Genomic DNA, 8658 nt, shown 5'->3' on the forward strand with positions numbered 1-8658 from the left:
AGTCATTAGACATTGTGAGATTTGCACACTATTAAACATACCTAGGTCCACTGTTTCTGATGTGATAGTGAAGTGCAAACTTGAACGGACACGTACAGCAAAAAAGCGTACAGGCCGACCTCGTCTGTTGACTGACAGACCGCCGACAGTTGAAGACGGTCGTAATGTGTAATGGGCAGACATCTATCCAGACCATCACACAGGAATTCCAAACTGCATCAGGATCCACTGCAAGTACTATGACAGTTAGGTGGGAGGTGAGAAACCTTGGATATCATGGTCGAGTGGCTGCTCATAAGCCACACATCACGCCGCTAAATGCCAAACGACACCTCGCTTGGTGTAATAAGCGTAAACATTGGACGGTTGAACAATGGAAAAACGTTTTGTGGAGTGACCAATCACGGTACACAATGTGGCGATCTGATGGCAGGGTGTGGGTATGGCGAATGCCCGGTGAACGTCATCTGCCAGCTTGGGTAGCGCCAACAGTAAAATTCGGAGGCGGTGGTGTTATGTTGCGGTCGTGTTTTTCATGGAGGGGTCTTGCACCCCTTGTTGTTTTGCGTGGGACTATCACAGCACAGGGCTACATTGATGTTTTAAGCACCTTCTTGCTTTCCACTGTTGGAGAGCAATTAGGGGATGGCGATTGCATTTTTCAACACGATCGAGCACCTGTTCATAACGCACGGCCTGCGGCGGAGTGGTTGCACTACAATAATATCCCTGTAATGTACTGGCCTGCACAGATTCCTGACCTGAATCCTATAGAACACCTTTGGGATGTTTTGTTTTAGAACGTCGATTTCATGCCAGGCCTCATCAACCCACATCGATACCTCTCCTCAGTGCAGCACTCGGTGAAGAATGGGCTACCGTTCCACAAGAAACCTTCCAGCACCTGACTGAACATATGCCTGCAAGAGTGGGAGCTGTCATCAAGACTAAGTGTGGGCCAACACCACATTGAATTCCAGCATTACCGAAGGAGGGCGCCACGAACTTTTAAGTCATTTTCAGCCACGTGTTCGGATACTTTTGATCACATAGTGTACTTGTCGTTCTGCCTGTGAACAAACCACTGCCCGACAGTGATGCCATCAACTTTTTAAGTGTCAGATACTCCTCCCTGCTGTAGTACGTGGATATGTGTTGCCTGATAGCACTTTTGTCAAAGTTGTCTGTTTGAGTCACACGACACGATTTCTTCCTTGACTTTCCATGTGTCACTATAACAGGGCTCGCAGCTGAATTGGCAGCCTGTTTATCATTTGTGACCCCTTTCACTGTCGCTGTCGAGATGTTGAATGCTTCTGCCACTCTGTCAACCACTCTACTCACTGATATCAAAGGCCCACCATTGTCCCTTTCCCCTTCAAAGTAAACACGCAATGTGTGTATAAATTCACGTGCTTGGGATTTCAGCGGAGTTCCTTTCTCAAAAGCCCTCTTCTCTGTACTACAGGCAGCCATTATCCACCTACACACACTTTTCCACTTATACACACGGCATGAAACTCACAGAAGTAGCGGAATGGACACGCATACTCACAAACCTGAACATAGCACATGGTGCAACTGACTGAAAGCAGCGCTCACCCAGCACTATGGCAACAATGAGGCGTTGCCATGATAAAGTAAACAAAAGCTCACGATCTGATTGGCCGTCGTGGATCCGCGAAGCACGTGCGCCAAGGCTGCGTCAAATGTCAGAGCTCTTCTCTTGCCGTATGGAGTATAGTTGACACCATGGAAAGTTTACGCCTTGAATCGAAACAAATATTTTTTTACCATAAGTCAGAAACTGACAAAGAGACCACATGGTAATCAGAGTTCAGTAATTGTTTATTAAGTGAAGTTCACAGTGAAATATCAGTTACCTAAAGTAGTTTAATGCAACTCTCAAAAGTTTCCTGCCCAACTAGCACAAGGGTGGACTTCGATTCTCAGTTGTGGTAAATTTTTAAACAAAGGTTCATGTTCCATGGGCATTAAGTGTAGGTTACAGGAATATGGAAAAAAATTAATTTGAAATGTTTTTCGTTCTTTTAAATAACCTTATATATAAAAGCATCGGTGATTAGGGATTTATCTGCAATGAAAATTGTACTTTTAAGTGTGATATGTAATTAGAAATAAGAACACATGCATTTTTCATAAAAATGGCAATTAGACATGTGTCAATTAGTTTATATTTATATGACATAGGTATTCTAACTGAACGGAAAAAAAGGAAATAATGACTGAAAGTAGACTCAAACCAGCAATTACGTCTTGAGAGATTTTGTTTTTTCAATCTTATGTATTTAACTCCTCGCGGAAACACTTGTAGAGCATGCAACTGTGTTTAAAAATATATATCAACTATGCACCTATGTTTAAAAATACAACCCACCTGGGAATCAAACCATTGCTCTCCACTTTAAAGCCTGGCATTGCACCAACAGCGCTACACTGCTTGTCGAGTTCTGGGTCTTTCATTTCAGTATTATACACACTCGGGAAACTTCATAGTCTGTTCTCTCGAAATTTTTTGAGAGTAGTATTCAACTGCTTTAGGAAACTAATATTCTATTTCTGAACGTCATATGTCATAAACATTAAAAAATACATATGCTTCACTTAACATAGCAGCATTACTTTAAATTTTCGACCCCCATTTCGACCTTTTTTAATGATTGTTTCTTAAAGGGACATTGTATGTACTATGCCGCTAATGTTAAATTATCAAATTTTGTGACCCATTATCTTGGAAACTTTTGAAGACACCAACTTACCATTTTCCATAATTATTGAATGCACTTTTCTAGATACACTGAACTAGAATTATTACTAAAATTGTATTGTGGGACATGTTATCTTTTTGTTTTCAAACACTCAATTTTGACAGAATTTTGTAAATAAATGAACATAAAAACAAAACAACTCAGGATATTTTAATTATTCTAGATCCATATGTGCTGAATGTAACACCTGGCATGCTGAGAAAATTTCATGCCTCTACCATCACTACTTTTTTTAGAAAACAGGTTATTGCAAAAAATGTAATTAAGAGATATTGAGGTTTAAAACTTTTTTATTAAAATTCTTATACAGACTTACATTTCTGCGTCTTTTATGCACTAGAATTGCCCTGGTCCATGATCTGTGTCTTCTTCAGTGCCACAACAGCCTCCTCCTTTTCTTTCTTGCTTCTTTTGTCATTTGCTGAGCAGCTAACTCTGCTTCACGTATACGAAACTCATCCAGATCCCGCAGTCCTTTAGCTGTGTTCTGTCCAGATCTTACCCCTAACTTCCCCAGAACCTGAAGTCTTTCATAGTTCTCACCATTAAAGTTATAACAGCATCAGACACTACTAACTCTAGGCCGTGTCATACGTGAGCGACAGAAGCGAGCAACAGCTTCAGGCGACAAAACACAACCGCAGGTGTAGTTACGTAAGTGTCCTAAGTGAGCGACATCTGTGTCGCTGCCTGTCTGCCGCTGCAACTGGCGACGTTTCAATCCAAACGTGTTTGAATGTTGTCGCTGCAGCACGCGCGACACAGAGCGACAGCCACGTGTCTTCTCGGCAAAGCAGTGGAGCGGACGCGACAGCAGCTATGAATTACTTAACATCCGATTTTAAGAAAACTATTCGGTGAAAAAATTTGATTCTCCCGCAACCTATAGCTTGATATCCTTAAATGATAAAGGTCAGAATTTAATTTCGTTATTCGTTATCACGTTGTGTAGACTTTCCGTATACACTCCTGGAAATTGAAATAAGAACACCGTGAATTCATTGTCCCAGGAAGGGGAAACTTTATTGACACATTCCTGGGGTCAGATACATCACATGATCACACTGACAGAACCACAGGCACATAGACACAGGCAACAGAGCATGCACAATGTCGGCACTAGTACAGTGTATATCCACCTTTCGCAGCAATGCAGGCTGCTATTCTCCCATGGAGACGATCGTAGAGATGCTGGATGTAGTCCTGTGGAACGGCTTGCCATGCCATTTCCACCTGGCGCCTCACTTGGACCAGCGTTCGTGCTGGACGTGCAGACCGCGTGAGACGACGCTTCATCCAGTCCCAAACATGCTCAATGGGGGACAGATCCGGAGATCTTGCTGGCCAGGGTAGTTGACTTACACCTTCTAGAGCACGTTGGGTGGCACGGGATACATGCGGACGTGCATTGTCCTGTTGGAACAGCAAGTTCCCTTGCCGGTCTAGGAATGGTAGAACGATGGGTTCGATGACGGTTTGGATGTACCGTGCACTATTCAGTGTCCCCTCGACGATCACCAGTGGTGTACGGCCAGTGTAGGAGATCGCTCCCCACACCATGATGCCGGGTGTTGGCCCTGTGTGCCTCGGTCGTATGCAGTCCTGATTGTGGCGTTCACCTGCACAGCGCCAAACACGCATACGACCATCATTGGCACCAAGGCAGAAGCGACTCTCATCGCTGAAGACGACACGTCTCCATTCGTCCCTCCATTCACGCCTGTCGCGACACCACTGGAGGCGGGCTGCACGATGTTGGGGCGTGAGCGGAAGACGGCCTAACGGTGTGCGGGACCGTAGCCCAGCTTCATGGAGACGGTTGCGAATGGTCCTCGCCGATACCCCAGGAGCAACAGTGTCCCTAATTTGCTGGGCGGTGCGGTCCCCTACGGCACTGCGTAGGATCCTACGGTCTTGGCGTGCATCCGTGCGTCGCTGCGGTCCGGTCCCAGGTCGACGGGCACGTGCACCTTCCGCCGACCACTGGCGACAACATCGATGTACTGTGGAGACCTCACGCCCCACGTGTTGAGCAATTCGGCGGTACGTCCACCCGGCCTCCCGCATGCCCACTATACGCCCTCGCTCAAAGTCCGTCAACTGCACATACGGTTCACGTCCACGCTGTCGCGGCATGCTACCAGTGTTAAAGACTGCGATGGAGCTCCGTATGCCACGGCAAACTGGCTGACACTGACGGCGGCGGTGCACAAATGCTGCGCAGCTAGCGCCATTCGACGGCCAACACCGCGGTTCCTGGTGTGTCCGCTGTGCCGTGCGTGTGATCATTGCTTGTACAGCCCTCTCGTAGTGTCCGGAGCAAGTATGGTGGGTCTGACACACCGGTGTCAATGTGTTCTTTTTTCCATTTCCAGGAGTGTAGTTCCTTTAAGGCCATACATTACTACGTATGAAATATAACCAATATATCTAAATTGTATTTAAAGTTGAGACTGGAATGATATCTCTTTTCATTCTTAAGATATTGGTTGTTATATCCGCAGACGGTTCGCTCGCGTCGCGTCCGAACTTTTCCTGCGCTTCGGGACTCAAGTAGTCGTAAAAATCGTCGTATCTCATAAAAGGTTCGAGATATCGAAACGGCGATTTTTGGAAATGACAGCACGCAGAAAGGACTATTTTATCGTATGATTAACACTCGATGCGTTTTTGTAAACGAGTCAGCAGAGCGAAAACAAGACTCCCTATAACTTACACCATGAGGTTTTATCCAAATTTCCAGAGGCAAACAAAGGGAGAGAAACAGGTAAACGGGGTATCAAAGTGACCAGCATGAGGTCTAGTTTGGCATGAAAGTATTTAACTGCTTGAAAGTAATCAGGTTAATGAACGAAAACTTAATTAATAAGCTGAGGAAAAATTGAAATATTTCATGAAAAGCTGCTTTAAATGAAGTGCCAAAAATGTCATCTGTTAAAGACCTAGCTATTTTGCACATAAAAAGATACATTGGTGCGGTAATTAAATGTCAAAAAGGCAACCTTCGAATCAAGTGCGTCACGAAGGCAAACGAGGAGTCAGGAAGATCATGCTTTCTGAATGAAACTTGCAAATAAAAAATGGAAGAAATCACTCAAATATTTTATGAAATTATTTGTGTAAAAGAAATAAGTAGATCAGAGAAACGTTCTACATGCCTTTGAATGATGCTCGAAATCATGAACAGAAAATTAGGTGCACCAAACGTTTCCCTAATATTTTTTTATTTCATACTTTTAGACAAATCAATACACAAAATGAAACTTCTAGAATGAAATTTTCACTCTACAGCGGAGTCTGCACTGATATGAAACTTCCTGGCAGATTAAAACTGTGTGCCGGACCGAGACTCAAACTCGGACCTTTGCCTTCTGCGGGCAAAATGTTCGACTTTCTTTTCAAAAATTTTGTAAGCTTTACTTTCACATACTATTTAGAGTAACTGAAACGCTTGGCCTTAACACTGACTGCTGATGAATTACATTCGCAACATGAAATCTGTAAAATTTCATGGTTAATTGTAATTTATTAGGAATTAAATGTGTGTGATATACTGGGATAGGTGTGAAGACAAGTTCTTTGGCAAGACCTTAAAAATATACTTAACGATGCAGTGTAAACAGTATACACAGAACTTAGTATACATATTCATAATTGCGCCAGTAAAAATATAGGAATTGCCAGGAATCGAACTCAGGACCTTTTCTTCACATGTACTCAAGTACTGTATACGCGACCACTACACCACAGCTACATATTTCACATATTTCATTCTTTGTACTTTTGTTTGTGTTTAGCATAGTTAGTCATGTAACAGTCCTTCCTCCGCATTTATTGTGACCCAAAGTACATCAGAGTGAGTGTTTTGTACCAGTGTAATAAATAAACTATGTGAAATCCATCCCTAAATAACTTGTTCCGAAATAAATAAAGTACACTCCTTCCTCTCTCCAGCAGCCCATCACAGGCTGAGTCATTTCCCCGCCATTCCCCTCCCCCCCTCCTCCCAGACCGCCATCTTGGATTACATCACAGAAAGGACGAAAGTGCCCTCCGGTGGTGGTACTGTGTACTAGGTCAGTTGGACTCCAGATCTCGTGGTGAACACACTGGATGGATGTACTGCCTCCAATTGTTTAAAGACTGCCTGCAAAATAAAGACTTACATCCATCCTATCCAACATAGGCTGAGTGCTTTTACCACTAATTCCAAGGAAGATGTGGCAGTCGAACAACATAGGTTAGTGTAGGTAGCCCAAATGATGTATCTTCCCACCATTTTCTTAGGTTAGTGGAAGTAGTCCAAGTGCCATTACTTCCCCACCTAAATTTAATCTTCCTGTGATTTTCTGAGGGAGGGGGGGGGCAAAAGGAGGGGAGCGTGTTTACCAGAGGGGAATGGGTTAATTAATTGATCAATTTAATTAAGTAGTCAATCCAATCAAATTTATAAGAGTGAGGGGGGCTATTCTAATCACTCAGACCTGATACGGTACTTGTAGCAGCAAGGGGGAGGGGGAGGAGTGGGGGAACAATTGGTTCAGTACCTGTCAATCAAAAGGAAGGATCCTTTTAGCAGAGCAATATGTTAAATTCCTGCCAGTCAAAGGAGAACAATAGGTTTGCCCCTGAGTGCATACTTGCTCCTGGTGTAGGCAACCTGCACTAACAAAATGCGCTCATACGAAGTTTGTCCCACTACCCATGCAAATGCTAAAAGTGCATTTGATATACGGTAGCTCTTCAATTCATCGAAAATAGTTCCAATAGACATTTCGTGGATTAGGAAATGGCGGAACATAGTGGCAAAAATCAAATTGTCGTGTGCTAAGCAAAAGGGCATTACACGATTTTTTCGTTCTGCTAAGACTAGAAATTTTTTTACCTTGTGATTCCTCATGTTTTAAACAGTGCAAATCAATTAAGCTGTCAGTGCACTATTGTAATAAGGTATGTGCAGATGTTAAACTTTCACTCACAGTAGCAATATTTTACAGTACAATACAAACGTATTTTACAGTACATAAGCTGCTGTACATTACACTTTCGTGTGAGATTTTTTACTGTGTGAATGTTTCAACAAGGAACAGTATTTCAGGCAGTATGCCCGGATGAACATTAAAGTTGTGCTGCATGGCAGTGCAGTGTGTATTTGTGGGTCAATGAACGTGTTCATCTGATAATCCGACCTTTATTGCATTCCGACATTATCGCATTGGACGGATTAGAGACGTTCTTCTTGTGGTGCATATAGTATAAAAAGTTGTCTTAATATGTTTGAGATGATTGAAGTGCAGACTCGTAGCTTTATTAATGTCAGCTGCATGTGTTGAAAATTTACACTAATGACAAGCTAACACTTTCGCAGATTAAATGGTTCATATTTGTTAGCATCTAATAAAAAAAAAGGTGCACGACATATATATGCTTCTGAAAGTCAAATATACTGAAGCACGAAAATAACTGGTTTAGGAGTGCATATTGAAATACGGAGTGATGTAAACAGGCAGAATACGGCGCTGTGGTCGACAACACCTATATAAGACAATGTCTGGTGCAGTTGTTAGAACGGTTACTGCTTGCTGCAATAGCAGGTTATCAAGATATAAATGAATTTGAACATGGCGATATAATCGGCGCACGAGCGATAGGGCAAAGCATCTCCGAGGTAGCGATGAAGTAGGGATTTTCCTGTTCGCTCATTTCACGAGTGTACCGTGAATATCAGGAATGCGGTAAAACATCAAATCTCCAATATCACTGCGGCCGGAAAAAGATTCTGCAAGAACGGGACCAACGACGGCTGAAGAGAATCGCTCATCGTGACAGAAGTACAACGTTTCCGCAAATTATTGCAGCTTTGAATGCT

The sequence above is a fragment of the Schistocerca nitens genome, chromosome 7 (genome assembly GCF_023898315.1).
Source record: "Schistocerca nitens isolate TAMUIC-IGC-003100 chromosome 7, iqSchNite1.1, whole genome shotgun sequence".
NCBI lineage: Eukaryota > Metazoa > Arthropoda > Insecta > Orthoptera > Acrididae > Schistocerca > Schistocerca nitens.